Source organism: Protopterus annectens, chromosome 13.part0, assembly GCF_019279795.1.
Source record: "Protopterus annectens isolate FY-2018-M chromosome 13.part0, PAN1.0, whole genome shotgun sequence".
Classification (NCBI taxonomy): domain Eukaryota; kingdom Metazoa; phylum Chordata; order Ceratodontiformes; family Protopteridae; genus Protopterus; species Protopterus annectens.
In genome coordinates, this window is record NC_056747.1 from 1,369,260,022 (window position 1) to 1,369,284,189 (window position 24,168).

Here is a 24,168-nt window from a genome sequence, read left to right on the forward strand (position 1 = left end):
CTAAATCTCAAGATGCACTTGCTTGAAGTACTCAAAATGGAGAACATCGACATTTGTGCTGTAACGGAGACCTGGTTTAAAGCAGCAGAAAGCACCCCTGTGCTATCAGGCTATAACTCATTCCACACCTTTCGGCCCCAGAACATGGATCGAAGCTCCAAAGGCGGTGGTGTCTCCATATTCATAAAGGATATGCACACCTCCAGACTAGTATCCCAGCATAATGCATCTGAGATACTTCAGGTACAACTAACATTGGGTAAGACGGTGATTCAGGTTGTAGTCTGCTATAGGTCCACAACCATGTCCCAAGACTCTCACTCCATGTTCCTAAGCACCCTGGAAACTACTAGGGACTAACCTAACACTCTCATACTAGGTGACTTCAACTACCCCTACATCAACTGAGAAAACTACTGATGCACCAATACACTGACCCAACACTTCCTGGAATTCATCATTTCCAATGCCCTGGACCAGCTCATTCTTACTCCCACTAGAGGAAGCAACATCCTTGACCTGGTTATTACTAACATGGGCAACAGTTGCTGTACATCAGTAGTGAATTCCTCCCTGGTTAGATCCGACCACAAACTAATCACCATGGAAATCCACATCTCACCCACACCCCCCGCAAAGGTAACCACCATGAAAAACTTCTCCAAAGCTGACTTTTGGCTCCTAAAAAGAGAGGTGGCTAACTTCACAGCACCCATGTCAATGGAAAATACATGCATTACTGCCGAATCATACACTGATGCAGTGTACGAACACGTACATAAATGCATGGAATAAGCCATACCCAACAGAACCAAGACGCTCTCCTCCAAAAAAGGAAGCCAATCTGGTGGTCCTCTGCCATTATTAAACTCTGCAACACAAGGAAGAAACTGTTGCAGAAAAAGGTGAAGTCCCAAGACTTGGAAAAACTATGTTATTAGCCCCAACAAAAAGTTGAGATCCCTCATCAAAACCTCTAAAGCCAGCTATGAAGGCAGAATTGTGGCAAACACTAAAAACAACCACAAAGCCTTCTATAGTTATATCAAGACTCTCCACGGCAATATCCAGGTTTGCTCTGAGTTGCTGCACAATAGTACCTCCTGTACTGAGCCAACAGATATTGCCAACATACTGGCTGACAGATTCAGTGCCAACTTTACCCCTCCCTCCCAAAGGACCAATCACAATACTGGAGGAATGCCAGTCACCCAGCATTACTGGAGCACAGGTTAAATCTGCATTGTCCAAGACCAGGGATACAGATTCCATGGGGCCCGACGATATCCCTGGGTGTGTTCTACATGAACTACAAAGTGAACTGGCACCACATCTGTGTGCCCTGTTCAATCATAGCCTCACCTCAGGCTTTGTCCCTACCGAGTGGCACACTGCTACAGGCTTCCCTCTCCATAAAGGTGGAGCAACTACAGACCCTGGGAATTATTGCCCCATTAGCCTGATGAGTCTGATATGTAAGGCTATGGAGAGCATCATCATGGACCTAATTAACAAGGATATAGGGAATCTCCAAACTCTAGATCCCACACAATTTGGTTTTGTGAAAGGTAGATCATGCCTGCTCAACCTGGTTGACTTCTTTGAGACAGTCATCACAGCTGTGGATGAGGTGCAAGGCAGTTCATACAGCCTACCTTGATCTGGACAAGGCCTTTGATACCGTTCCCCACTCAGGAATTATTGATAAACTCACCAAACTAGGCATCAACCCCTATATCACTAAGTGGGTTGCAAACTGGCTGACAGATAGAACCCACAGTGTGAAAGTAGCGGACTCCAAGTCTGACTGCCAACTAGTCACGAATGGAGTCCCATAGGGATTGATCCTGGGTCCTCCCCTGTTTGGCATCTACTTCTTAGAAGTCCAGGCCAACATGGAGGGAATCTGGCTGACCAAGTTCGCAGACTACTGCAAGCTGGGAGCCATTATTAACTCCCCAAGTGTTGTAGACATCCTTCAGAAAGGCCTCACTGAGACCAATGACTAACGTCGAAACCATGGCCTTAAGCTTAATGCCAAAAAATCCGTCGTCATCCCCTTTAGGAAAAACACAGTTCCCATTAATTACCACATTGATGAGAGTCCACTGATCACTGAAGGCTTTATAAGAGATCTGGGGACACAAGTTGACAGCAACCTCTCCTTCGACCACCACATTGCCACTGTGGTCAGAAAGGCCTTATATGTGGCACATCTCATTACCAAGGGTTTTGTTTTCAGGAAGAAAGAAGTCATCTTCTCTCTCTACTCTTCTCTCATTAGGTCAGTCATCGAGTATAATGCCCCTGTTGGCATATACCTTACTAGACACATGCAACAGCTGGAAAGGCCACAAAAATACCTCACGAAGAGGATCCTGGGCCTTAAACACATGTCCTACATGGATTGACTCAAAAAGCTCCAGCTATTCTCTGTCTTTTATCATCTACTAAGAGGTGATCTATGCTTGACTTACAAAGCCATGCCTGACCCAGCTTCCAACAAGACCAGTCCAGGTCACTCATCAGGTTGAGTGTGTGTGTGTGTGTGTGTGTGTGTGTGTGTGTGTGTGTGTGTGTGTGTGTGTGTGTGTGTGTGTGTGTGTGTGTGTGTGTGTGTGTGTGTGTGTGTGTGTGTGTATGTGTGTGTGCACGTGTGTGTGCACGCGTGTGTGTGTGCGTGTTAGTGTTAACACAGTGGAGCATGACTTGGACTCATGCAGCTATCAGTCCCAGCAATGTGGAGACCATGATTGCTTTGCCTACCACAGTGAGGTCACTCCTGAGGAGTATGTATGACACTGAGTTGAGGGTTGGCCTTATAGCCTATAGGTGTATAGTAGATGTTTGATGGCCTGGTATTCCCTGATGGGGAACGTCTGTGATGTCCCTAGCTGCTACATGTGCTATGTGATGTGAATGATGAATGGAGGTTTATGCACATTAATGGTCCTCAGTGGGGGAACATGAAACATCAGGATAAGGGGGAGCAATGCATGTTGTAATGTACCCACACATACTGTACTGATAGAGGGCAGGGGTATAATGTGGGTGTTAGTGGTGGATAGTGCTAGCAAATGTGGATATGCAGGGTCTGTACATAATGGTAGCCAATGTGTGTGGTCCTGTGATGTGTTCCTCTGTCCATGTCTTTCAGGTGAGATGTATCGGAGATGACACCCATCATACTCGGAGGCCGAGACTGTGGTGATCATTGATGCCTTCAGACTCCATCACAGGGTACTGTTGGGGAGGAGCTGGCAAAACCTGCAGGAACACACTGCCCTTTGGGCAGAACTGGAGGCAACTGTAAACAATGTGGGACACCACGACAAGACCTATGAACAGGTCAAACACCATGCCACAGACCCAATACACATTGCACGGCAAAGGGCTGCAGTTGTGGCCAGGGACTGTGCTGGCACAGGTGGAGGGCCTGCTACTCAAGCACCACTCACAGCCACGAAGGAGTTCCTCACAAACCTTGGTCCAGCCACCATCTCCCAGGAAACCATCACTACATAAGTCATGGAGGTGGGTGGCACAGAGTCAGCAGCCGAGGAGCATCTAGGTAAGGCCCCGATGGGCATCACGTCAATACTGTAGCATTCATAATGGCAGCCTTTGCAGACCTGGTCACATATGTCAGGTCAAACTGCATTTGTGGATGGGATTTTGTAATGCACACAAGTGCACACCTATTGTGAATATCAGCAATTTGAGTAGTATCACAGCTTGTACTGTACATGTTCATAAATGCACATATTATCCTGTGCCAATGCTACATGTGTGTGTGCTGACAGTACCTCTCCCCACAACTACATAGGTCCCTCTGGTCTAGCTGGGAAACAGCAAGCTGAAACCGGTGAGTGTGGAATTGACTTGTTGTGGCTCACCAATACCCTAGGCATGTTAAGGACAGCCAGTTTTCCATGCACATAACTGTTATGCTTATCCATATTGCAATATGTGCGTGTTCACTTGTGGTGGGGTTAACTGCGGTGCATCACATTGGTCATCACAGCAGCCTATTCGCAAGAGCTGTAACATATTGGCATGGACATTTGTATAGCTGTTGCCACTGTCTTATACAGCGGTACAGGGGTACATTAGTATTGTGTACACGGGTGCACTGTGTGTTAGGGGAAGGTCCATCACATACTCCCACTCCTCACGTATCTCAGAGGTGTATAGTAGTAGCAACATTAACTCGTTGTAGCTGCACTGCATGTTGTTGACAGCCTGTCCAGAGTGTGTCTGTTGTGGTCTGATTGTGTGTCATGCATGTAATCATTTAGAAAGTGTGGTCTGTATAACGCCTTTGTTCTACCTCACTGTGTGTGTGTGTGTGTGTGTGTGTGTGTGTGTGTGTGTGTGTGTGTGTGTGTGTGTGTGTGTGTATCAGCAAGCATTATAGTGCAGGTAGTAATTTACATATGTTGTCTTCCCCTCACAGGTGAACATGGGGGTTGGGGTTTCTCCCCCCCTCACAACCTGATGTCAGTGTCTTATTGGACTGTTATGATGATGGTGGTCATAGTGAGGCACAGGTGGGGTTGTTGGGGGCTGAATCTGTGCCATTGGTTGATATTCCACTTTCCCCCACAATGTACTCGCACACGGTCAGTATGCCCACACATACCTAGTCCCCAGCAGCCACAGATAATGGACAGTCAGAGGGTAGTGGCATCGTAGAGGCTAGTGTGGCTACTATGGCAACTGTGAGTGTAGACACTAGCCATAGCCAGAGACCTGGTGAGAATTCACACAGGCAGAGTGAGAGGGGTGCTCGGGTATATATTAGAACATCGAATATTTAACAGTTCGAATCACTAAAGGCTGACCTTTAATGATCGAACTGTTAACAGATATACCCCAGGGATTAATTCAGTGTCACTGCTTGACAGAGGCACAGAAAAATGATAGGCATAGTTTTTATTCAAACTAAAGGGGTGGCGAAAGCCACATAACTATAGGCTAGGCTTATAAATGCCCTTGGGCAGATAGCCTAGTATGAACCTATGAACCTATAAAACATTGAATGTTCAGAAAAAAAAAATAAACACACAAACCCCCCCCCCACTAAATGGTGTAGTGCACCCCCCACACCCCCGCTACTTAAATATACCAAATCCGAGACCGCACTACATTGAAGTAAACAGAAATCTCCTCTTACGGAGATTTCCGTTTACTTGTTCGATGTTCTGCAGTTTCGCTATTCTTGTGTCAACAATGTCATATTCGACATTGTCAGCTTTTGGGAATTTAATATAGACCTGGGGTGCTCAAAGGAGGACTGCTGCCCATTCAGCTCTTGTCAGAGGTGTCACCCAAAGCATGTTTCTGTCTGTCATGGAGGCACAGGCACATTCTGAACGCTACACCAGACAGATGCTCAGGGTCATGAATGCAACATTTCCTGCCATGCGTGATGACCTCCACAGTATTGGTGATGCCATACATAATTTTGTTGATGTCATGGATAGACGGTGGGGTGAGACATTGTCAGTGCTCAACCATTCAATGTCTGTGCTTGAGCATGTGGTGGAAGTAGGGCATCGGACACATGGACGTAGGTCAGCAACAAGATCAGCTTGAGAGCCCATGTGGCCATGCACATTCACACTCCCATAGTGGCAGTACCACCAGCACTGCCGAAAGGAGGGTGCTGTCCACACTGCAACATAGCAGGCCATGGACATGTAGTCCTGGCTGGTCCCATCAGGGACATGGATCCAGCAGACAGCAGTCACCATCAAGGAGTAGTACCACATTGGGCCTTGCGACTGGTGGTGCCAATGACACTCCTGGCAGAACCAGTTCCCCTGTCTGTGGACGGAGATAGTGAACTGTGCATCCTGCCATGTACGGTCCACGGCTGTCCAGCATACCCCAGTGTAGGGCAACCACATGGCTTGACTGTGTGCATACACACACTCACACATCACTATCACAGGCAGATCACCAACAGACACACACAGCTCCTCTCTATGGCCCAGTTGAACACCACCCCTCCAGACACATACACACACATGATGTCAACTGTATGGCCCAGCCTAGGCCTTTGGCAGCCCCACACCACACCCCATGCATGTGATGATACCTGTGTCACATCCCTGTTATCAATACCATTGATGCAGGGACATTCTAATATGGGTCTGATGCACAGGGTACTGAATATAATACAGTGTAGTAATGGTATGTTGTGTAAGGTGCTGTCTGCAGGCAATTGTCATGGGTTCACGTCAAATAGCATGTACCTTTCTGCCATGATGTATTATTGCTGTTAGTACGGCTGACTGTCTGTTGTCTCACATACCATATTCTGTGTTCTAGGGGTGTGTGTGTGTACAGCCTGTGGGGCTGCTGACATTACCGAAGCTTAGTATGGGGGAGTGGAAACACAGTGACTTTTCATCACCAAGGTATGGCTATATATGTACATGTTTACCGGGTGTGTATGCATGCAACAGTGTATGAGGGACAATGGGGGCAGACAGTGTGACCTTGCATGCATACTCCTTGACACAGCCAGCTAGCCTTCATACATGTCACCTGGGTGTTTTATAAGACCACAGGTTCATCGATACAGAGGAGGTTACTGCAGTACTGGCACTGGGTCCCTTACAAGCCTAGCCATTACTGTATCCCCAACAGAATCATCCACCAGTACCTGTTGCCCCTGCCATTGCTGGACACAGGTTGAAACCCAGGGACAGATGTTTATCTTTCCCATCCACTCACCCTTGATGCAGTTAATGAGGGTATACATGGTATTGTGTTTGACATGTTTGGGGAGTGTAGTCCTGACACAGGGCAGCCTCTGGTAGCCAAACCTGGCTCTCCAGCACGTGTGTCTGCTATCTCATATATGAATCAGGCCTCTTGTGCTGGTAATGCTCACAGAGCCATACTCTTGTACATGGGGCAGCTGTTGAAGGTCTGAGCACAACATTGCCATCTTGGAATGCCACAGACACCTGTGGACAACCTGACCAGTAACCAGCGAGCCAGTACTGATTACAGACTGTCTGCATGGAACAGGTGTTGAGGGCCATGGCTGACCTTTATGGGTGTTAACATAGCGTTTACAGATTCTGCACATGTCTGCATAGATGCAGACTAGACTAACCATGCTGCTAATGTATTGTTGTACTGACTGAAGACTATTCAGAGGTAATGTCCACCTTTTGGCTGGATGCAGCCCCTTTACCTATGTGGTGAACCACATACAAGCAATTCCTGATGACTGCCAATGCTCATTGCCTGAATGCAACTATGTTGCCATCCTGGCTACCCAGGTCTGTCATCGCAGTCTGTGTGTTTATGGGGTTGGTGCTGATGTGGGAAATACTGGGGACATGTCCTTGCCGTATGGCATGCTGACACTGTTGTCTGCATTCAGTTTGAGGCTAGGACCTTAACACCATTCCATACCCACTGTATGGCCCATTGCTGTGTGTTAACAGCAGTTTGTGGCTCAATGCCAGAGTGCAAAATACTTACAGTTCACACAGCCTTAAGCTGTACCTACATATGTGGGTGGTGCCACTTAGCATTCATGCCTGTATACATGTGGGTTACTGGGGGCACCAGGTAGTTACAGGGCCTTCGCATGTCTATATATTACACACACATAGGCAACACAGATTGTGTTTGCCACATTATCAAATGTGGATTGTGGGACGCAACTTGTAGTAATGTGACAGTTGGCAGGACATACCATACCCACGGCAAGTCCAACACTCAGGACTTCCTCTGGTTTGCTACTATGACACCTTCTTTGTGTGACATTACCTTAGCTTACACTATTTGTCATAACATTAAGGTGCTTCTGATGTGTAATAACTGTGCAATACAACCACTACAGAACTGTATGAAATGTTTGTTGTCCTACACTCTCGGGACCTCTTTACTGTTTCAGTTGTTGTCACAGGTCACACCTTGCCAAACACACACTGCAACCTGCAGGGTGGTAAAGATGGTGGCTATACCTGTGACCTCTGCATATGTCTGCAGAGTGCCCTGATGTTTGACACATATTTTCTTTCCATCTGTCATGAAATTATGGTTTTCTGGCAAACTGTAGGAACATCATGACAGACTAACATTGCAGATTAATGACGGATACTGTCATGTAATAACACATTCCCTTTGGAAAGTGCATTCAAATGCACAACATGTTCTAGTATCTACTTTCCATGTGTGTTGCAGCAATATGTGAAGGTTATGCTCAATGTTTGGTGTTTGCCCCAGTTTTCCATATGGCTTTAACCAGATGTCTTTTTGTGAGGGGTTGAGAGGTATGCTGGTGGCCATAACACAGGTAGAGTGCTGCAAGGGGATACACACACACACACACACACACACACACACACACACACACACACACACACACTCTCTCTCACACTCACACTCATGACCTTCCCTTGCTGATAGCAGAACTTCTACCTGCCTAGTTTTACAAACAATAGTGCTATATACATAACACAAACACCACAGAGCTACTATAGTGTTGCAGTGTCTGCCACTACTGTACAAGTGGGTGACAATTGCAGAGGCTGTTAGGATTGCCATTGGTGTGTTCACAGGTTCTTAACATGGTAGAGCCTTCTGAAATACACACACTACTGCATAGGGACATGCATTGAAACACACATGCACACAGAGTTGACACTTTTCCTATTAGAGGGCCTACCTATCTAGTTATGTACAGTACAGACTGATATGACTATTGCATGTGCCACAGTGCCTTTGTATTAGAAAATGTGTAACTGTGCTTGTAAGGTGGATGACATCTGTAGGGGCCATGACTAGGTTGGCAATGGGGAGTTAACAGGATAGAACAGGCACACAGAATTGTATAACCATTGCATACACACAGGGAAGATGCATACAGAAATAGATACACTCACACAGTTGGCAATAGTCAGATTAGAACCCCTACCTATCTACTTGTATGTACTATAGTGCTATGTACACATTGCATGCGCCACAGAGGTTATATGCCAGGGACATAACTCACTACCTCTTACAACAATTAATCTTGGGAATGCCGTAATGTATGGTGGGATAAACCACCCAAAATAGTGACTGGTCTCACGTATTGCTCTTACAAAACTGGACAAATGATAGGGTAACAGGCTTTGCATCAGCAAGATGTTTCAAACGGGTATGATATCTGATGCTGACATGTCTGTATCTATAGCAACTGTCATGTATTTGCTGATGATTTGTCATAAATCCCCATTGTTAGGGACACGGACCACATGTATGTTGCAAACATCTTGATATTCTGCATACATCTATACAGAAGACTGGTATGGCCTGTAGAGTTTAACATGGTGCATATAAGGTGGATGCTATCAACAGGTTTTTTAAAGTAATGCCATGGGGAGGGAGTCAACAGGCCTTAAAATGGTATAACCAGCACACACAGGGGATATGCTTCACACACACACACACACACACACACACACACACACACACACTAGTATAGTTGGCTGTATTGAGATTCAAACACCTACCAGTCTACTTGTATGTACTATAGTGCTGCCTACTTATCGCACGTGCCACGAAGTTTATAGGGCTGAGAAGTGTCCAAAGGTACTTCTAAGGTAAATGACATCAGCAGGCCTAGGGCAATGGGAAGTGTATTGGGTGGAACAGGCCTCAAAATGGTATAACCAACACACACACAGACTGAGGATATGGCTCTCACCCACACACACACACAGTTGCCAGTATTGAGATTAGAACCCCTACCTATTTAGTTATTTATACTATAGTGTTGCTTAGTTATCACATGCGCCACAAAGCTTATAGGGCTGATAAGTGTTGAAAGGTACTTCTAAGGTGAATGACATCAGCAGCCCTTGTAAAGTAGGGCAATGGAGAGTGTACTGGATGGGAAAGGCCTCAAAATACTTTAACCTACAGACATACACTTACAAGTACTGAGATCAGAACCCCTACCTATCTAGTTATTTGTACTATAGTGTTATGTAGTTATCGCACACACCAGAAAGCTTATAGGGCTGACGAGTGTCCAAAGGTACTTCTAAGGTGAATGACATCAGGAGCCCTTGTAAAGTAGGGCATTGAGAAGTGTACTGGTTGGGAAAGGCCTCAAAAGAATTTAACCCACACGCACACACACACAGACAAAGGCTGGTGATGTGAGATTACAACCCCTACCTCTCTACTATTATACAATGGAGCTCACCTTCATGCTGGCACATGCCACTGGTTGCAATTGGTGTGCAGTTGTTTGCAGCAGGACATCACTCTGTGCCTTTCAGTGTGTCTCTGTCTATGACTCTCTGTCTGTGTCTCCCTCTCTCTATCTATCACTGTCTGTCTCTCTCTTCCCCATTTCTGTATGTGTATGCTTGAAATATTTTTATGTGTTGCCTATATATATATATATATATATATATATATATATATATATGTTTGTGTATCACACTCAGCAGATGCAGATATAGCACATATGGGCCACCTACAGATAGCTGAGGGTAATCCTGTGTGATGAGTGTGGGTAGAGACAGTTAAGGTGTACATAGCTGTCTGTATGCAAAGACATATATGCACAATACAGTTGTATAGTCCGATGTGGGTTTAGACATGGGCTGTAATTCTCTAAGTGTAGGAGCATGCCCAGTATGACCTTCTATAGTAAGAGTGGGAGTCCATTCCAGAGATAGCTGTACTCTGGTCCAGGGTTTTGTGTCCTACAGCCATACCTTGCAACCTGTCAGTGCAAGAAATTGGGGAATAGCCTGCCAAAATGGGGGGGGACAATAGCCCAAACAAAGGGAGATATTTTAAATATTCCTCTTATAAACTTAGAAAGGTGCTAGAGTAACAGGGTTTGTTTTAGCAGACATTTTCTGACATATATGATGTCTGAAACTGAAATGTATGTCATTACTTACTGACATAAATCCTCGGATCATCACAGTGATTTAACAGAAAAATATAAGATTTGTGATGAACAGAGCGAAATTATGAGCCAAAATATAGACATTCTGGCCAAATCTGGTCAGTTGAGAGGTGTGGCTACAGTTGATTGGCTGATGAAACTGTGTAAACAGTCCAGCACCTCACTGATATACTGGCTGGGGATCTCCTGGTTGTGTGGTTTCCTTATTAACTGAAAAGTCATATCCTGGTGTGGGTACAGAATGCATTCTACTGAGCAGGGTTTTCCATGATATGTGCGGTATATTCTACATAGCACTGTGATTTCCAGGAATGTCAGCGGCAGAGCAGTATAGAGTAATGTCTTGAACTGCTGACAGACATTTGTTGACAGGTTCATAGGAGGTTACTAGGCTATTGGCCCCGAGGCCCCTATAACCATAGCAGACAAGAGTGTAGCCCATGTTTAGATATGTCAGCACCCAGAGCCCCTACCCAGCAGGTACACAGGTGGAATCCCAGGACTGTATTTCCTGTTTCCCATCCAGTTATCCAGGGTGCCCTTCAAAAGGGCTATTGAGGTACTCTGCTTGATGTTGACAGGGAGTGTATTCCACAGATGGTGGAGTCTGTGAGACACAAATCTGTCATACCTACATGTCTTATTGATATCACAGACCAGGTTGATGCTGCGCCTATAGGTTGCTCGAGTGGAGCTTGACTTCCAGATATGCAGCAGTCCCGTCAAGGCAGGGTCTGGATTGCTTTGTATGGCTGACAGAGGTCACCTCAGAGGAGTATGTATGAAACTGTGTTTAGGGACAGTGCTTTTACCCTATCTGTGTAGGGTATGTGTGGTCTCTCCAGCTGCTGCATGTGCTTTGTGAGGTATATGCCAAAGGGGGCGTTGTACTCCATAATTGACCTTATAAGGGTAGAATACATGGATCTCATGACCTCTTTGTCCCTTGATGAGATACCCTTACTTATGAGCTGAGCCATGTAGACAGCTTTCCATACAATGGAAACAACATGGTGGTCAGAAGTCAGGTTGCTATCAACCTTGCTGGCCATATCCCTCAGTACTGATTGTGTAGTTAGGATGCTGTTGTTAATGTGATAATATGTGGGGATGTCACTCTCCCCAAAGGGGATGATGATGCATTTTTTTGCATTCAGCTTGAGGCCATGTCTGTGACACCAGTCACTTGTTTGGGTGAGACCCTTTCGGATGATGTCAACATCACTTGGGGGAATTGATGACTATGCCCAGCTTTCAGTCATCTGCAAACCTGGCCTGCCATAGGCCAGTAGTTGTGGCCTGCATTTCAAAGTAGTGTATCCCATATGACAGAGGCCCCAAGACCAATCCCTGGGGTACACCGCTTATTACAGTTCTACTGCTTGGGTTGGTTACCCCTACTATGATTAGGTGGATGCTATCATTAAGCCAGTTTGCTACCATCTGGTAACATATGGATTGATGACTAGTTGACAGAGTTTATGTACTTTGGACAAGTGGGGACTAGTGTCAAAGGCTTTGGCCAAGGTGAGGTGGGCAGTATGCACCATCTTCCCCTCGTCCATGGCTTTGGTGACTGTCTCAAAGATGTCAACCAGATTTAACAGACATACCTCCCCTTGAGAAAGCCAGACTGTGTGGGGTCAAGTATTTGGAGTTTGCCAATGTCCCTGTTAATGAGGTCCATGATAATCCATTCCATGGCCTTGCAGATCAGGCTAGTTAGGCTGATAGGTCTATAATTTCCTGGATCATTGGACACACCACATTTGTGTAAAGGGATGACAGTGGCTGTCCTCCACTCAGCTGGGACAAAGCTGGTACTCAGGCTTTGGTTGAATAGAGTGCTGAATTGTGCTGCAAGTTCATGCCTGAGTTCATGTAGGATGCAGCCTGGGATGTTGTCAGGTCCCATGGAGGCTGTCTTTTTTTGATTTTGAGAGGGCAGTGATGACTGGTTCCCTAGAGATAAGGAGTGGGGGGCAGGTTACTGATGGGGACAGAGGGGAGAAGTCTTCACTTAATCTGTCAGCCAGTAGATTGCCTATATCTACAACATGTGTGTATGTGGTGTCCTTGACCACCACTTCTGAAGAGATCTGGGTGCTTCCTTTGAGACTGTGGACATATGTGAGGAAGGTCTTATGAGTGTCTTTGGTAGATGTCTCCAATTTGGACTTGAAGTTGCATTTAGAGGATTTCACTGGTGCTCTTATTTGCTTGTTCAGCCTAAGGAGAAATTGCTTCCAGTTGGACACTGGCTCCTTCCTGGACATGAATGTGCTCCTTTTGTTATGTGGTTTCTGTATTGCAGATGTCTACCAGGCAGACTTACTCTTCCTTGCAGAGGATGATTTTGTCCTGTCAGGTATTCCTGATTCCATGCATCTATATATATGGTTATATAGTACTTCAGTGTACATTTGGATGCTGGTGCATGTTCCTACAGTGTGGGATAGGGCTGTGCAACTCTTTATACCATCCCTCAGGTGTTTGTAATCAGCTTTGGTGTATTGTTTGTTTTCTGCCATAGCTGGGGGGGGGGGGTTAAGGGGAGATGGTGACATTGAAAGTGATTGTTTTTTTGTCAGAACTTAACCAGGAAGAATGATACCATATGGGTGGTGCAGTGGTTAATCCTGTTGGTTAGTACCACGTCCAAGATATGTATCACATCTTGTGGGGGTATCAAGTATCTGTCCCAAGGAATTTGCATTGATAACATGGAGGGATCTCTGTGCATTTCTATTCTGGCATGGGTAGTTGTTCCAATCTATGGTTGGGTAATTAAAGTCAGCCTGAATCAGGGTAAAGGTTTGAATCTTGATAGATTTGTAGAGGTCCAGATAGGAGGAGTGGGCATCTTGTGTCAAATATGTGGGCCTGTAGCTGCCTATAATTTGAATAGGGGTAATTCCAATGGTTAACTGCACCTGGAGTGTCTCATGTGTGTCATACTGTTTGACCAGCCTGGAGGTGTGTGTCTCTTTAATATACATTTCAGCTCCATCTCCTTTGGCTTTGCTGGCCACATTTTGTGATCTGGCTGTGTGATAGGATGAGTAACCAGGTAAGGATAGGGTGCTCTCCACAGCTTTGACCCAGGTTTCTGTGACTGCACAAATGTCAGCATCTTCCAAGGTTAGGAATGCTTGCAATGAGTGCAGTTTCATGTTTAGAGTCCTAGCATTTAGCAGCATGACCCTTAATTTGAAGTTTGTTGGGAGTTTTATGTTGGTAGTTTCCCTAATAAAGGCACTATGGGGGAGTCAAGGGCCTTTGGCAGGGGACTGAAGCCCAAGTGACACAGATGCAGGCCATCTCTGGCAAAGCATCGTGGTCTGTCGATCATATCTTCCCAGGCTGTCAGGCACTGGATCCCCTTGGAATGACAGCAGAAAGTAAGTCAATTATTAATGTCAATCATTTTCTGTTTGTATTCATATTGGCATCATTCTGGGTGACAGTAGAATGCTGCTTAAGCCTAGGGGCATACCTGCATGGGACACATATTCAGGAAACTCAATCATGTCTGTCTTCCTATAGTCCAGGGATGTACATCTGAGGTCATTCACACCAACATGGAGTAGGACAGGGTCATAACAGTACCTGTTGTGGAGAGACTTGAGAGCATGTGTGATATGGTGGATTCTGGTACCTGACTAACAATTAACCATGACTTTCTTGTTATCCAGCCTGGTGAGAGGCATATCTGTGTATCTCAGAATGGAGTCTCATATGACTAATATGCTGGCTTTATGGTTAGGCCTTACTGGCTGCGAGACACTGGTGTGTGGACTATGCATGGTATGTGGTGTGTAGGTTTGTGGAGTTCTCATGTGTTTTTGCCTGTGAGGTCTCCTTTGTTTGATTTTGTTTTTGTTGAGAACCTCCACATATGTGAGTTTGTGTTGTGTAGTTGTGGGTAATGTTTACTGACTCCATACACTGCAGGAAACCTATGTTACTGCAGAATTTGTCCTGGTTTGCACATTCTCTATTTGTTTGGCCAGTGGTTCCCCTTCCCCTTATATGTGTCTCTGTTCTGCTGCAGTCCAGTCACAGGTTTTGTCCACAGTTGCTGCTGTATTTGTATTTGTGGTGTGAGTGGGGTGGAAGCCGCAGCATCACACACAGGGTTATGGACTTCACACCTCTAAGTGTACCTGTTTAGTAGGTTGTCCATCATTGCACCCCTACATCTTCTGTGGTCCCCAGATGGTTTGTGTTGTAATGTTATTATAAGGCTACATGTTGGCCATAGTTGTACAACCATCACAGACTGACATTTGGACAGGCCCATATATAGCAGTCAGACACAGGCCCACACATAGGGACAGGGTGTTAATATTGCTCTGCCAAACATAGACAGTTGGGAGAACAGTTTGGTATTAGCTTGCATTTTCTTATGGCCAAGCTGTCTGCTTCTCTGCTGTCTGCCATTGATGCTTTCACATCAGCCTTTATTGTTTTGCAAATAGGTTGGCAGGCAAATGAAATGTTATGACAAGCAGAACAGATATACAAGGCATAACTGTGGTCCTTCTGTGACACCCTGGCATTTCAGGGGTATGGATGGTGCCCAGTGAGTTGTTGTCAGTACTAATACAGTAAGGTGGCAGCCATTCATAGCCTGGCACTACACTGACTTTCAAGAAGCTGCTGTCCTAGTAGGTACTGTGTAGCTTAGTCCGAGCTGTGTACTGTCCATACGTGGGGCCCCCTGCTCCTGAATTCCTGCAGTAATGGATACTGACTTATGGACAGTGTGTACTACTGCTACCATAGGTGTAGCTGACATGCAATATAGTCAGCACGGCCAGTCTTGAAACATGGACCTTGTCAACCACAGTACTGTACTTAAACCAGTAAGTCACAACTGCCGACAGTAAGTGCTGCCTACTTCCTGACAGTATTAACCACGCATATACATAGCTCATTGACCCCTGCATATTGTGGACATGCAAGAAGTTAGCAAGTTGATTGTGACAGCCCTGGGAATGTGTGCTCTCCTGCTATTACCCTACAAACATAAATGTTACTACAGGTGTGTTGGGGAGAGGGGGGCATACCTCTCAACTGTGCACATTTCCAGAGACTGTCTAGATGTTTGCTTTATATTTTGGTTCCATTTAGCATAGTATTGTGATTATCCTGGAAAATAGTGACATATCATTAAAGACAGAAGTTAGAAAGCAATGGCAGACATTTGAGTTTCAGACTTCTTACCCTTCAACTGCAAGACCTGGTGTGATATGACTGTATCAGTTTTTATGAGGTATATTTCATCATTGTCCCTATTAGTGGCCCTTTGACGCATATTTCTTTATAGCTTTGTACAGCTGACTTGTTGTGAGAGGTGTATATGGGACTCCAACACTGATATCCATGCATGTGACCTCTGACCCCTCATACACTGCAGTTAGTTTTGTCACCTAGGGGACTGCTGCATATTGTGGGGCAGCCAGTATTTGGCGGACATTTCCTGTTGCCCCACATAGCTGTCAGTTGTCTGCTGCTATCCGGGTAGGCTACTCCATTCCCTTGTATACATGCAGCAATACCATAGATATGCTACCACAGAGTACTTCTCCATTCATTTGTTGTTAAGATGAGTGACTTACCTTGTGCCTGCCGCAGTTGTAAGGACAGTGCTTGAGGATTGTCTCAGTTGGATGCATGCAGTACACAGCCTGTGCATGGTAAGGTACAGGTAGTGTGATGTGTGTGGCATCCTTTTTACTGTGTGTGCGAGTCGGAGAGAGGCATCAGTCCCTGGGTCCCTAGGGTGTCAGTGTATGTGCTATGTGTTGCCTCTTTGCCAAGGCCAGGGCATACTGGGCATGCCTACATCTGCCTACGGGAAGAGGCTCAGGGGGTTCCTCCTCTGAGTCCCCCTGTGTCTGTGGGGACCTTGACAATAGTGGGAGGCTGTGTGTCCCTTCCCTGTGATGTTCCTGTGACAGCTGTTTCCACAGGATATTATTATGTAGCATGGCAGATACTATGAACATGTATGCACATGTGGCTGGAGAGTACTGCAGGGCTCCACCAGATATGTCAAGGCAGTGGAACCGTGACTTGAGCAGCCCAAACACATGCTCTATGTTGTTCCTAGTTTGTGCGTATGCCTCATTATGGCATTCTTCAGTGTGTGTGAGTGTGTGTTTGTGTCTGTGTGTGTGTGCTTGTGCGCATTTCTGATGGGTGTCATCATCTACGGTTCCAGTGCATAACCAGCATCCCCCACTAGATGGCCATATGGGATGTCCACCCTGGCAAATGCCTGGTACAGCTGTGAGGTGTGCCAGATGTGGGAATCATGATAACTGCCAGGGCTGCCAGCACATACATTGATGATAATGACCTGAGCATTGCACATGACCTGGCAGTTGATGGAGTGATAGCCTTTGCGGTTGATGTAGACTCTACCCTCCTCATTGGGTGGTGCTTTGATGTGGAAATGGGTGCATTCTATGGCACCCAGTACCTCTTGGTAGTGTGCTACATGGTGGAAGAGATGCATATTGGTGGTCCTGTCCTCAGGGATGCGGGGGAAATAAATGTACTCACTGGAATGTGTTAGCATGACATCCAGGAACTGGTGGAGTACGCTGGATGCAGATGCCTGTGAAACCCCATGATGTCCCCAGTAGGTCTTTGGAAAGTACCTGTAGCTAGTATTCTGAAGGGTAAACATTCCCTTGTTTCCACTGAGATGGGTTCCCCTCTGTTGGCTCTGGGTCTGAGGTGAGGGCGGCAGAGCTCAGTGATTTGCTGAAGTATGTCCCTGTCCACCCTGTAGCGCTCAACTATCTCCAGCTCATGTAGCCCCTGAAAGGTTACCCTGGGTCTGAACACTCTTCTCCTCCTCAGTCTGGGCCAGTTATCAGCACCATCCTCATTACAGCCCTCAGTCTGTAGCATGTAGAGATGTAACAAAGCAGCAGTAGCCTCTATCTTTTTGTCAGTTAAAATTCCCAAGTGTGTACACCAATGGTGCTGAGTATGTGGGAAAATCAGATTGAAGGGTGTTTGCATACTTTATACTGGTGTGCTGCAGGTGAAGCCTGTGTGATTGGCTGATTATGATACATTCCACCTGCCAGCTACATTATTGAGGGGATCGAATGGGCCACTGTGTGTGGCAGAAGGATTATTAGTCATTTATAGCTGACTGCCCTTTCTCAGCTATTTCTGTTTATTTATTTTTTCCCCATTTCCTCCTGTTTTAAGCTCCATGTTGCACCGTGCAAACTTGTGTAGCTCGTGTAAACATTGCTGAGCAGAAAGGGCCCTCCCCTGGATACAAACATGCTCAGCATTTTTTAAATCAGCTAAGCAGCCTCAGACACCCCCCCCCCCTTACTTAGCTGTGTTTAGCTGAGTGCAAACAGGAGCCGTGGAGCTCCAATGTGCTTACACAAAGCATGACACACACCCTTTTCATGTCAGCTGCCTTTTCTGCCTACACCACCACGTTATAACTCCTACACGGTTAGGTACTCATGGACATGGTGTCCCATTTTGCTATTCAATAAACTTATCTCATTTACATATACCTACTTGCTTATATCCCATTTACACCACTACACCAGAACCTATGTCCTTAGCAACCACTGTTACCTGCCATTGTTATGAGACTGCATGCTGGCTACTATAATGAAAAAAATAATTTTACCATTCAGATTGCCTTTTTACTATTTTTATTTTATTTTTTGTAGGACCGCATGTTTGCATGCCACTGCGCTCTGCTTAAACAGCCCATATCTGCCAAAAAACCCTTTTTATTTTAACCATTTTGCAACACTTTTGCATGCCAATGACCATAGTTTTGGCCATTGGCATGCCTAATGCACATAATATATGCTTTAGTTTTAGTTGCCAAGGCCCCGTTTTTATTTTTGCAGTCCAGTACACAGTTACTAACCACATACATTTCTGCTGCAGACACGGCTCCTACACGGGTGCCTGTCTGCTTGCTGGATCACAAATTCACCTCATTTTGTGTGGTTTACACCAGCAAATGAGGTGATTTGCATTATGCCATTGCCTCCATGGCTGAATAGTGCTGGGAAGCTTGTGCACACCCCCAGCCATGTTTCTTGGATCGCTCAGCCTCTGAACTCCATGTTCAGGCCATACCACTATGCTTACACGGAGATTAGCTCCATGTAAGCTTTATTGAATTACCCCCTAAGACAATTATTATAGTCAATTATCTTTTGTTCATATTGCGGAATCATCCTCAGAGAAGGCAGAATGCTACTCAATGCTGGGCTTGTACTGGCTTGGGACACATTGTCTGAGAGCTCCCTCATGTCTCTCTTCATATAGTCCAAGGAGGTATGTCTCCAGACATTTTAATCCATGTGCTTAGCGGTCTACATAATCAGCAACAGCAGCGGCAACATCAGAGCCCCATTACGGCTGGTGGTAATGGAGCCTTTGAGAGTTTGAATATTGGCGCCAACAATTTGAGTAGCATTTCACCAGCAGTAACAGTTTCAAATAATCGTTCACCCTAACCGACACCATTGGCTTCTATTCCATGCGGGCAGCGAGTGCCTTCCCTAACACCAATGACTTTTAATGGTGAAAGTGGCTTATTGAGGCGAGAACAGAATAATGGTAGTGGCAACAACAATAATACTTTCAACAATTTAGCATCTACGGATGGCAACATGAATTTGAACCCAGGGCTTATTGGACTCCCTAATCTCAACGAATGGCTTACTACACCTATGGTCTTGACCCAAATGAATTCTACAGCCACAATGGTGAGTCCGGCTAGGGAAGAATCAAACTTAACTGATTTGCTGAACTCTTTCGATCATATTTTGTTAAAATACAAAAAGTTAAATTTGGAAATAGATTATTTCAATGAGTGTTTGCGATTGGAGTTAGTACCGAAGGGTATCAAGATTTGTCAATATCTGACAGGCCTAATTCCTGATTCCCAATTCCACTTAGACCTGGTTAAATTGTTTAATAAACAAGGTCTTGAATTATTGGACTTAATGAAAGTAAATTATAGTAAAATAGTGGAAGAATTAAGAGATAATATCATTCCCTTGGACACTCAGATTAAATCACATCCTGATTTTTCCAGATATAAATTTGAATATTCACGCATATTTTAAACTATTGACTTTTTTATCAATAAAGCGAGAGCAGTTAAATGCAAAAATTTACAGCGCGACCACTTGCAGTACCAACAAGGATCGGCTTACCCATGTCCATCTCCATCACAACAATGGAGAATGAATGGGTATAGGAAGGAAGGGGAAGGAAGTATTAATATTAATAATAACTCACAACTTGGAAATGTCCAAAACTGTCCAAACCTTGATATCTCTGGTCAGGATATGGAAATGACTAATAATCCACAGGGGGCATGTTCTGACAGTATTCCACAAACTAATTTGACAACCACTGGAGACATTAATGCTGATGAGGGCCCCCGTAGAACTCAACGTTTACAGAATCAATCTAAACCAAATTTCCAGTCTAATAACAACCAGTGGGGCAATAATCAACAGGGTTTTCAGAGGGGGAGAATGCAGAACAGGCGGAACCAGAGAAAGAAATACAACAAATGGAAATAAATCAAATGGTTCCGAATAACATCCCTTTGATTATTACGAATTCTGAGGGTGACTTTCTATCTATAATTACTCTTCAGTGTATGTCCCTGTCGAGCTGGCTGATTTGCTGGCAAAAGGCCTCACATTTATTCCTACTAAAAGACTGAATGTTACAAACTGTATTTTGGACCTGAAATTATTTTGAGAAAGCTGAATTTGGCAGTTTTGTTGGGTAATATGAATAGAATGGATAGAAATGAATTTAGAATTGCAAGCACTTATAATCCACCATTGCATAACTCTTTGTATATATTCGAAAAAATGTGTGAGCTTGATTTTAGACATATGGATTATTTGAGAAAAAACAGCATAAGTAGGAATAATCTTACAAACGAAGAATTAAATTGGATACAATATTTGAAAGACACTAGGGTCCATATTATGAAACCAGATAAGGGTGGAGGTTTGGTTTTCATGGACCATGTTGACTATGAAAATAAAATTGAAGTAATGCTAGCATCTGAATCTTATGATAAAGTGTCCATGAATGAATATAATCAAGCTAATAATAGGATCAAAATTTATATAAATGATTTATTTATAACACAGAGAATTGATATAGAGTTATATAACTACCTAATTATGCCATCACCTATTGTTCCAGTTATATTTGGTGTGCCAAAAATACATAAGGATCTGAGTAATCTACCCCCTCAGACCTATAGTGGATGGCAGGAATAGTGCAACTTATGTTTGCGCAAAGGTAGTTGATGGGATCCTTAAGAAGTATGTAAGTTCCGAAATATGTTTAAGTAAGGATTCTTGGTCTTTCTTAGAAAAGATAAATGATATAAGTTTCTATGAACATAATAACCTACTTACAATCGATGTAAAAGACCTCTACACCTCAATACCACAAGAATTGGGGATTGAGTGAGTAATATTGAATTTAAAAGAAAAAGATGCACTTACATCTGAATTAGTTCTAGTAGAAGAACTACTAAATATAGTACTAGCACATAATTATATAACATTTAAGAAGAACTTTTTCCATCAAAAGAGTGGGGTGGCGATGGGTTCACCCTGCGGTTCAAGTTTTGCAAAACTTGGTTATGAATTATTGGGAAAGGCACTATATATTTAGTAAGGAACATATAAATTCACAAATTATATACTATACCCGATATTTAGACAATATATTTATATTTTAAAGGAAATCAAAACCAAGCTAAAGATCTTGTTAAGTATCTTAATGAAAGCACTGATTTTCTTGAATTCACATATAATTTTGAAGAGAAACAAATTCTATTTCTTGATGTACTTTTGATTAAAAACAATATTGACAAAAAGTACGAAAGAAAAATTTACAGAAAACCATCATATTCTAATACTTTCTTGCATTATTTAAGTGCCCACCCTATGTTCCAAAAAAAGTCAGTAGTGAAGGGACAATTGGTGAGGGCAGCACGGATGATTTTAATGATGAATGTAAAAATCTAAAAGACATGTTTCTCAGAAGGGCATACCCAAATACCTTCTTGGATAATATCATTGATGAAATTCAAGAGAAGAGAAGTAGAGGTATTTATACACGGATTGTAAGAGGGGTTATAGAAGTACAAATCCAAGAAACAGTACTAAATACTTCTAGGGGCTCTAATTGTGAAATGACAGATCTTGCCATAAATGGAACGATGGGTAGAAAAACTTCATGTTTTGAACATAGTCTTATTTTGACTTTCAACTCTGATTTTTACTTCCTAAAAAGTATTGTATATAAAAATTGGAACATCCTGAAGGAAAGTAAAGAACTAATAGAGAAAATAGGTGAAGCACCCAAATTCACGGTAAGAAGAGATAGAAACTTTAAAGAACTTTTGGAGGGTATACACAAAAATAATAGTAATAATAATAATACTATTAGAAGGGGCATACATAACGGTGGCTCCTGTTCCTATTGTAAATATATTATAGTGGGTAACTTAGTAATCATTAATAATTTAGACCTGAGAAGTAAGGGTAAATTTAACTGTAATTCTAAAATGGTGGTTTACTTAGCTAATTGCCAGTTTTGCCATTGTTTCTATGTGGGCAAAACTATTTGTAGATTAAGAGATAGAATGTACGAACATACTTATAATATAAGTAAACTCAAGCAAGAAAATGCATTAGCTAAGCATGTGTCAGAATATCCCACCCATAAATTTAAGTTCTGGATCTTGGATCAATTAATACCTAATATAAGAGGGAGACCAATAGAAATAGAATTGGAAAGACTGGAATTGTTATGGCAGATTAGATTATATGCATATAACTGGCCGGGTCTCAATGATATGTGTTCCATTATGGCTATATTAAAACTCAAAAGCCTTTGTAGATAGTTTTATAAGAAATTTTGCTGCTATTTTAACTAAGGATATAATTGTAATTAGAATATATTTAGTTGCTGCTGTTTGTTTTAAGACTGGGCTCTTCTGGTATTTGTTTGTATTGGAATAGCTTAGTAGTCATTTCAAATGAAAATATTATTATTGTTCAACTATTTTTATAAGAATAGTTAGTTTTTATTAGGATAGCTTATATATTAATAGAAAGTTTTTATAATATGAATTGAATATATGGGGCATATTGGTTTAATGTTTGATATCGATGCAACAGCTGATCAAGTGTTTATATTATTTAAACTGCATTATTTGATTTGTGATTTAATCTGATGAAGTTTGTGTATCTCTCGGACGAAAAGTGCTTCAGCTTATTGGATTTACAATAAATGGATTGTTTCAACTGTCGTTTGGCATACTTTGTGGTTTCCGGAAATTTTAATCCATGTGGACTTTGACTGAGTCATACTGGTACTTGTGCTTCAGTGACTTGAGAGCTTGCTTGATCTGGTGGATCCTGGTCTCTGTTAGGCAACTGACTGTAGCCCTCTCCTTGCTGAGCCTGGTGAGTGGAACATCAGTGTGCATCATAATGGAGTCTTCTATGATCAAGATATTAGATTGTGAGTTTGTCTGCCTTATGGGCTTAGGTGTTGAGGCACAGTGAGGTGTGGCTGATTGTGTCATGGTGGGTGCGGCTGAAGTAGTATGTTTTTGAGGGTGCTGAGGACACTTATTTTGATTACTGCATCTAGGAGGCCTTTGAGGTTTGGGTACTTTGAGGTTTGGCTTACTTTAAAGGGGTATAAGTACATGTTCATCATATTGATCACTGCTGTAGTAGCCTTAGTTATATGGGTTACTGTATATCGTACCAAGAGTATAACAGCCAGCCAGCTTCCCAAGCTTCAGGGCACTTTTCATGCGCCCAGACTCAGGTTTTTTCGAGGACTGATGGTCAGCTTGTGATTTCCTTTGCTGGGCAGATAAATCCCTTTGGAGGAAAAATACTTCTATTTTCTTAACTTTGTTCATGTTTTATTACTTTCCTGTTCAAGAAAGTTATTTTAAAGCCAGAAGTGTTGTGTTTTAATGGACTGTCTTGAGACTGTAACATATTTGTAAAAGGAGAGCTTGTTTTTTTTCTGTAACTGAAAACATTTTTTTTCTGTGGAGAAATTATGTTTATTTTACTTTTGTGAGGCTGGCCGAGTATTTTAAAGTCCTTTTTACTGTGTTTTCTTGTCAAAAATGA